This window comes from Cornus florida, unplaced genomic scaffold (genome assembly GCF_030987335.1).
Source record: "Cornus florida cultivar Cherokee Brave unplaced genomic scaffold, ASM3098733v1 CherokeeBrave_3.0.0_Hap2_Chr10, whole genome shotgun sequence".
In the NCBI taxonomy this organism is placed as follows: domain Eukaryota; kingdom Viridiplantae; phylum Streptophyta; class Magnoliopsida; order Cornales; family Cornaceae; genus Cornus; species Cornus florida.
In genome coordinates, this window is record NW_026775580.1 from 8,023,706 (window position 1) to 8,033,600 (window position 9,895).

Sequence of the window (9,895 nt, forward strand, 5' to 3'; positions counted from 1 at the left end):
TGATCATACTGGTGAGCAACGTTTGGTTGCGGAACTCTTTCCCTAATCGGAGGTAGTCGTGGAATTACTGAAGCGTCGTGACGTTCCATTCCGGCTCTCAATTCCGCATTTTCTCTTCTTAGAACTTTAATCATACTCATCAATTTGTCGAGCTAGTGTTGCTCATTCTCCTGTGGACAAGAACTTTCATTTCGTATCATCATTCCTGAGAGAAGCAGAGTCATCAACCAAGAACATCTTAACCAGATCCATACCGTAACGATATGATCGCACCAGATTTGGCCTCGGAATGGCCAAATCTCGATCTCCATCAGCTAGATCTAAATCTTTGCTACCGAAAACTCGTCGGCTCTGGTCCTTGTCAATCAAGATCAAATTTGCTCAAAACAAACTACAATTTTGCAAATTGAGATCCAATTTCTTCAAAACAGTACTCAATCTTCTAGATCAGGATCGGACTTCCAGAAAATCAAACTTTAGTCTTACAAATCAATCTCGCTTCCTACAGATGGCGTCATTGAAGATGCAATAAAAGCTCTCTCTCAAGAAAAGTTTGTTATTACACTTTAAAATATCTTCCACCTCTCCAAAATAGTTTTTCCCTCTCTTTTCCCTCTACTTATAAACTTTACAATTGTACTAGAAGCTTCCCAACTAACTCTTCATGCTGGGCCGATCCTTTTGGCTCATCTAAGATATGGGTCCATTTCCTTTGCTCTAAGATTGGGCTTTCAGGTTGATCTTCTGGCCCTAGGCCTGATCGGTGATGATTTGGTTGAACCTTGTGTTTTTCCAAACCCATTTCTAGTGATCTGGGCCGTACCCGACCCAGGCCATCCTCAGTTTGAATGTTTCTAATGATCGGTATAATCTTAAAGTTTTAGGTCAATTGTAATGAATACATTTTATGAATGCAACAAACAGCAAAAGTAATAGGTTCAATACAATAATCACCAAACTAAACTTGAATACTCATAAGGACTTGAAATGAAGTGAAGTGTACCACTAGTGAGTTCAGAATTTGAGAGCAGAATAGAATAGAGAAAATTCACATTTTTTTTTCTTAGATAGAGTAGAAATTAAATATATTGATATGAATATTATAGTACAGAAAGCCAAAAGGGCATGCCCTTGGAAGAAACATCTCAAAATAAAGAAAAACACAATATTGAAAGAAAAAAAAAAAAAAAAAAAAGACTCAGAGAAAGGCAAGCAAACAACACAGACCAATCAAGCACCAAGAAAATGAACACCAGAAGCATGAACCTGAACCTAGCATTGTAGCACAACACCTTTCCACTGCCAAACAAAACAATTAACCGCAACCATCAAACCCTCAAACCAGCAAACTACCATAAAATTACAACCTAAAATTAGGGACCGAAAGCACCAAAAGTCGCCCAAAACTACAACCTAAAATGCGGTAGAACGAGCAGAATCTCACTGCTAATTAAATTAAATCATTATACCATCTCACCAAGCTCTGCAGCCAGTAATCAGCAGCCGAGCACAAAGTACAAAAAATTGAGTGGCGAAGGTGCTGCTAGCCCAAATAAATAGGGAAAATTAGACCCATTTCTTAGTTGAATGGGGTACAAACCCTAGCAAAAATGACAGAAGGTGAACTCGAGGGCAGGCATTAAAGGGTCTTTTTTGCCATGCATGCCTTCTTGTAGCACTTTCTTTTGACGTGTAAATCGCCGCTTGATGACCTTCTTTTGGTCCATCTCCCGATAAAAATAATTGCTAACACAAAAGAGGATTCAGCAATGAATGGGATAAGTAGACTCGGATAGGAATGCCAACACATACATGTCTGGCTTAGGTAGGGGCTTGTTCTGCTGATCAAGACATGCCATTAATCAAGTCAATGTTGAAGCAAGTTTGAGAAGAATGAATCAATTGTAGCAGTCTTCCTTGTTGGTTCTTTTATTACACAAGCTGCTCCAGATAGCCAGCCTTAGTCCATTAGAGGGTCAATCTATTTTGGTTGTGTTGTATGTGCAGCTTCTTAACAACTATGATGCCCAATCCATGTTAGTCAACAATACCAATGTACCAAAAGGCTGAAGCCTCATTCTAAATCCTATATGAGAAGATAGCTAGCAGTAATCAAACAAAAGTTATTTTGGAAGAAGAACAGTGGAGAGAGGAGGGCATGGGTTTGGAAATCGATGAAAGGGAGAGAAAAGAGAAAGGGTAATTACCCAATAAAAATGAAGGTTATTTTGTTATTGAAACACATAATGAGTGAGTAAGGTGAAGTTACTCACTGGTGAGTAGCTGAGCATTGTCCTATATATATATATATATATATATATATATATATATATATATATTACTAATATGAATGGATTCTTTGCCTTTATTTTAACCTTGTGTGATTAGATTCTTTCCTAACTTTTTTTTTTTTTTGTCAATTGTTTGTTACATTGCTTAAAAAAGAAGAAATGGTAACCAGTAGGGTTGATGAACCCAGAAAGAATCTACTCCAATATTCCTAGGCGTTTAAATAATAAGATAAGGAACAATGAGGTACAATTAGTTTTACAAAAAACAGAACTTGAATATTGGAATGGGAAGTTATAGACTGTTAAATTATAAAAGAAGATCTTGGTTATTTGGTGGTGGAGAGAGAGATTGGATTGTATGAAAAATAATATTTGGTTTGGTAAGTCATATATATATCAAATATACAAACGATTTAGAGAGATGTTATGATGTTATTAAAAGAGTATTTTAGTTTAAAATATTTAGGTTCTTAATGTTCCATACAAATAGGAATAACCTATTAATTACAGCTGTTGTGATTGATTTACAACAAGGAAGGTAAAAGGGTGACCATCCTTAATTAGCACTCCATTTAATTAGGGAGTACTCCTTATTTGCACTACAAAATAATACCTTGCAGCTCCATTTCTATATATTTATAAATAGAAAAATGTTATTTCTGATAACAAGTATATACTGACAAAAAACTGACTTCCATGTGGTAAGAAACGACTTGCGTACAACAATCTCTCTCTCTCTTCCTCTGCTTACAACCCTTCCTTTTCACTCCTCTGCAAAACCTCCCCTCTCTTTCTTCACATATTTTTTGGTGGCCGTAGTGGACTAAAATGGCACTATTGAACTATGACAAGGCTGGCGACGAACTAAACTTCGAGCAAGGAGTCTAGCAGCGGCAAAGAGGAACTGTACCAGCAACTTAAAGAGAAACGCAGTTTCGACATTAGAATGGCGTGACTAAACTGCAGTGAGAACGAATGATGGTGGTGATCTATTCTTACCGACAGGCAGCGGTCTGAACGGCGGCCAGAAAAGTGTTCTTCGATTGTAGTGACTAGTGACTATTCTATTAATGGCCAACGACTACTTAACTTCATCGACGAAGTTGGAGAGGACAAAGTGCAGTGGGTCAAAATGGCAACAAGCAAAGTGTTCTTATCTATGCTGGTCTGATCTGAATTGAACTTTCTATGGCCACCGTTCAGTCCCACCAACATTTAAAGCTTTCGGTGCAACGTTTTTACCGGAAGCGTAGCCACGGATAGAGCCAAAAAAATTTTTTTAGAGGGGGCACATTGTATATATATAAATCAATATCATTTTCTTGTCTTGACTAAGTAGTGGGAAGTTTTCCAATTGAAAGGTAATTCACAATGTCAGCAAACTAAGGCAACTTTTCATTGGAAATGTGAAAAAGTTGCTCATCTAAGAAGGAATCACGAATTAGAAGACTAGGGGAAGATTCAACCATTAACCTAAAGAGGTGGTCGACTACGACATTGTCGGAGCCTTTAATTCTTATCCTCATTTTCAAAGTCAAATTCTTGGAGGAAAAGAATCCACCTTATTAAGAGCGGTTTGGTTTCATTTTTCATCAAGAGATGCCTAAGAGCGGCATGATCGGAAAATGCTGTGAGTTGTACACAATGGAATGTTTTAGAAAGTTTTGATTATTTTGAAAACAAATCTTATGTTTTTCTAAGTTTCTTTATTTTAGTAATTAAACAATTAATCACATGCAGATAGAATAAGTCAAAGTAAAAGTTAGAGATGACACCAGGATTTTAGCGAGGAAACCCCAGTTAATAAAACATCAACTGTTTGTGTGGGAAAAATCTCGCGGACTCTGCAATCCAAAGTAAACCTATCTTTGAAACAAAGTATACTGAACTTTGACTCTGGCTCACATGCTATCATTCTACCAAACACCAATTGCTGACAATCCTCTGGCTTTGCAACTCCCCATCCAATAGTAACTTGACCCCAGGCTTATGCTTGATCTTTATAGAAGAGTAGCAGGTAAATCAGACAACACTCCTCGAATGCTCCAACCCTTTCAAATGGTGATCGCTTTTAATTCTGTTCTTCAATCGTCTGAATTCGATGTAGAAGTAGATTTGCTTTTGCCTGATCAATGTAGATGCAATTGTATGATCACGATCAGGATTTGAATAACACAACTCTAAAATCACTATGTGAATTTGTGTGTGTTCTATCCAGACTAACAGAAAAATCTCTAAGATTTTCCGAAAAAAAAAACTTTCTAAGGCTTTAAAGAATAATAAATTGATAATGCAAAAGTATTGAATAAACCTATGTGTATGACAAGGTTTATATAGAGTTTAGAATGTCCTAGTCCCTCTGAAAATATGGAAAAATTTGTGCATATGACTTGGTACAATTCTAGACCAACTAGGAAATAATTCTGAAACAGGAAACTAAAAGTTAGAAACTATTTAGGATAACTTGAACCGGTTCAGAGGGGTTGAACCGGTTCAGAGGGGTTGAACCGGTTCAAGATTGGCAGAAGTTTTTCAAAGCCAATCTTAAGCATCTTGAACTGATTCAGAGGGGCTAAACCGGTTCAAGTTTAGCAAACTTCAAATCATTGGTTCGTTCAGCCTAAAAACATTCTATGGTAAGTTCTGAAAAATATGGAAAATGTTGAATGTGTCCTACCTTGTTTAAAATCCTTCCTAATGTGTTATTCTTACCTTATTTCAAATGATCTACATTATGGTAACTTTGAACAACCTTCCCATTCCGCAGTTGCTGTCAATCCCGATACAGTAACTTCGAATTACAACTCGACAAGGATTTGTTTTGTTTCCGATAATTTCCAATTACAAAATAATGTCTCACAATCTCCCCTTTTAGCAATTTCGTGACAAAACCCTAAACAATTTTCGCAATCTACCCAAAGCAGAAAAGTAAATTACATTTTTGTTTAAAGGTGAAACATGGAATATTATCACTGTTCTTTTCTATTCTTGGATATACGGCTTGACCTAAATTCCTGCACAATATCAAGCAATAACTACCAGTGAAGTTTAATAAATAAAAATTTATAAAAAATCCCCCTTATGTAAATATCCAAAAAAAAAAAAAATTATCTCCCCCTGAATATCACATTTGTTCTCCCTCTTTTTGTAACAAATTGACAAAGCATAGAGACTTAAAAATAGAGACAAATAAGGTAAACAATTAAAACATCCAAACATATCATTAAAACATATACGAAAATATCCAAAAATAATGACCATGTTAACAAGAGTATGATGTCATGATGCATGAATAAAAGAACAAAAAGACAGCATCATTATCTAATAAACAGTAAGAAAATCCATCAACTCTAATCTCCACCATTGTCCTCCTCAGCATCTTCATCTTTATCCCCATCTAAAAAGTCATCCCCATCATCATCTTCATCCTCAGCTCTCATAGACGGATATGGAGGTGTAGGCCTATACAAATCTTCATCGGGAACCTCTGGCTGCTATCCTCTCATATGATTCATCTATAGTTTGAGATCTCAAATCTCAACCATCATCCTTGAGGTTCTTGAATGGTTATGCTAGTTCGGGACCTTTTGGGAGGCTTAGGTTGTGCAACGCCTTTACCTTTAGCTTCTTTAGACAATTTTGGAGCGATATTCTTCACAAAATTTGTCACTTTGAAGCTTTGAACTTCTCTTAGGAATTCTATCAAACACTTAGTGTGCAACTGTGATACCCCCAGATTTTCAGATGCGGGTTGGCCAGGCCTACGCCACAACACCCGAGGATTTCAAACCAATTAGCAATAAACGAACACAGAATACAATTAAAATAAACAGGAATAAATAAAATTGCTGAAAAGAAACTAAAATAATAATCTAGAAGCTGAAACCTAAGAATAAATTTTTATAAATAAGAAACTATTCTGATACATTAAATTTCTCTATTTCCAATACAACTCGGGAATCCATCTGGTGGACCCCTAATAAAACTCCAACACTGAAAACAACAACTGAAGAACTCCAATGCTAAATCATAAAGAGAACTCCTACATCATCAGAAGAATGAGAAGCCGTCTCTGCTCAGCACGAACAAGCTTTAAGACCTGGAACCGTCTGTTACCTGAAAAATAATAGTGGGTCAGGCCCACGAACAAGTTCTATCCTAACTACAATCCAAACAGAGACCCGATACGCAGATACACCCTAGATGTCTCAACAATATCTGTATAGTCCATAAATATATATATATATATATATATCCACACTACAGAACTCTCACTGAACAATGATAAGGGTCTCAACCTGATTAGAAGGCAACAAGCAAAACGCACCTGAGTGGGTATGACTACCTAAGCCTAACAGGGTACACCTCAACAAACACAGCCAACTACGCATCCTATTGCATATACGCTCCCTAACTAACAACCCTGAGACTCAAGCTCATATCACAGTATCATAAATTATATATATATAAAGTCTGTCTAAAACAAGAGTATGTCATTCAATTCTTTGTCGATCTGACATAAGACTCCTAATCCGGTTAGCCACTCAACTTACTTAGTTGATCTGACTTAACCGCGAATAACAATAAATCCAGGTAGTCATTCAACTTACTCATTCGATCTGACTTAACCACAAACAACACTTAATCCAGATAGTCACTCAACTTACTCAGTCGATCTGACTTAAATAAAATTAGGATTTACATGTTTTAATTAAATCCCTATCCTTCCTAATACAGAAATATAAACAACCATCCAATATGTCGTTCAATTGTTTTAGTTGACAAAACATGAAACCATGTAGGATTTAACTGTTTTAGTTAATCCATCCCGTATGTATGAATGGGTAGGAATTAGCGTTTTGATCTAATCCGTCCCACCATATGCCACCATCCCATTCCGGTGCATATAATGCAAATGATCCATAAATGATGCAACACCTTATACAGTACACCAAATACAATCCACATAATCCATATAGCTGATAAAACAGAATTTAAACAGTTCATCAACCAAAATCCAAGCTAACATCCTTGTAAATTGCTAGAACATTATTTAATAGTTTAGTAAAGAGAATCCAAAGCATTTTATCCACGTAATTGCATAACAGAATTTTAATATCTCAGCAATTAAAATTCCAAAACCGTAATCTATGTAATTACAGATTAAAGTATAATACCTCAGCAATTATAATCCAAAGTAAGCATAAAACAAGACTGATAATTAAATGACTCTATTATATATCCAGAACATGATTTATAAATCATTCTACAAGCCATTAAATTATTAAAACTAAACTAAACAATTTAATCCTGTCTATCCATTAAGAGTATGCAAGATCGGTTAAACTTTCCTGCTGCTAAATCCATGAGCACAAAGCCATTAATTATGCAAATTGGCTCTAAAATAGCATAATATAATGTTTGGAGTCTATGCTATAGTCCATTAAATTATTAAAACAAAATTTAACAATCTAATACTTCCTATCCGTTAACTACGTGCAAAATCGTTTAATTTTCGATACAGTTCAAATTATTAGCATACTACTAAAGACTATGCATCCAAGGCTTTTAATATACTCTGGATTAATAATTAGAACCCCCATTAACATTCCAACATAGTTCGAGAAACCCAGGAGTCCAAACAGCGCCCAAAACCACTCCAGAACACATCAAAATTACCCTGTACGTATTAAAACCATAGAGCCTGCTCTCAAGAAGATGGAGCAGGCTCCAAGCATCTCAGAGCCGGCTCCCTAGCTCTTAGAGCTGGCGCTTTAAAGAGGGGATCCGGCTCCCACTCCTATAGAGCCAGCTCTCTCTCTCTCTCTCAGATTTCTGCAATTCGTCGTTTCGTCTGCTGCGTTTCCGGCCATTTTCAACCACTCTGCTCTTCATGAATACTGTTCTTAAGAGTCTAAAGAATATCCAGAAGCATCCCAGTTCTTTATTTAAATCAGTTTGTATTAAAAAGAACTCTAAAATCAATTACCGTTTTAATATATTTTAAATTCAAAACTGAAAAATTTGCAAACAATTCTAGAGTAAATTTAAACATACAGAGACTAGCAATTCAATATGTATAAACATGGATTTAATTAATAACCGATTAAAATCCTAGAGATCATCTAGGTATGCACAGAACACAGGGTAAAGGGAAAGAGACAGAATAGAACTTGCCTCTGTGGTTTTTGAATAAAAACCTCGTCGCCGTCTTCCTAAGTTTTTCCAGCGATCGTGACTCCCGTCAAGAACTCCACTGCTTCGGCTCTCTTCCACAAATAGACCCTCTACATTCTTCCTTGGTTTGATCTTTGAACCCTTGGCCAAAACCCTAGTTTCCTCTCTCAGTTTTTCTCTCAAACTTCACTGTTCGTGAAAATGTTTTGTTGATTCTAAACCCTAAGCAGACATAATATTATACTTATATAAACTTAGTGTAAAAACCTAATTCTAATTCTAAGAGGAAACAGAAAAACAAAAGAAAATAAAATAAAATAAAATATATATAATATATAATATATAAGTCAGTTACAGATTTCATATTTATATAAAACCCAAAAATTATATTAATTAGATTTACCGTATATACACATATACCCAAAAATATATATATAACCATTCATGGGTTTTAACTGTACCAATTACCCTCCTATTCGAGTAGTCCATGAGACCCAAATAGTTGGTCCATCACTACTATCCAAGCCTATCCATCTAAACTAAAAAATAAAAAAAATAAAACAAAATACACATTTAATCTATCTAAAAAAATACAATTAAACAATTAAATAAAATTAAACATATAATTAAGTTAAAACCAACAAATCAATTCACACAATTAAGTTAATAACAATTAGTCAATTAATGCAAATAAATAGGCAAACAAAATAATCAATTAAACAACCAATCCACGTAAATAAAACAATTAATCAATTCAACATAAACACATATCCACATATGCACGTCAAATACAATAACTAAATTCCAATTAAGTCCTTTTTAAAATTTGGGGTATTACATTCTTCCCCCCTAACAAAAGGAATTCCGTCCTCAGAATTCACGAAATTCTAAATTATTTATTTTTTAAAATTTATTTCCATTCTTGTGTGGACTCAGCCTCTGTGTATAGGCTCCACCGAATTCCAATACATCCCACAATAAACAAGGTTCCTATATTTAGCAATTCAACCATGTCAATATGAATATAGTTATTCATATCTTGGCAACTCAACCATGCCTCCTCAAGTATATTTAATTATACTTGTTTGGCAAATCAACCATGCCATAGTTCAACCATATTCTGATTTTAAACGTAACGATGGCCTAATTCACACATAGGCATTGCATACCAATCATACGCATAACATTAATTTAAAACCAATCAATCTAGATAGACAAATTAAACATGTCTTACATCATCCGGTTCACTTCACCAGACATTCGATGTCCTGATGTACCTTGTAATCGTCCGAGTGCATTAAGAAGAAGTGCCGATTTTAAATCACATTCATTCTGACAACACTAACAAAACTACCAATCCTCTGTCAGTACCTTAAGCTCTAATTAAGTAAAGTAACACCTCCCCGAAGATCAACCCCAATATTTGT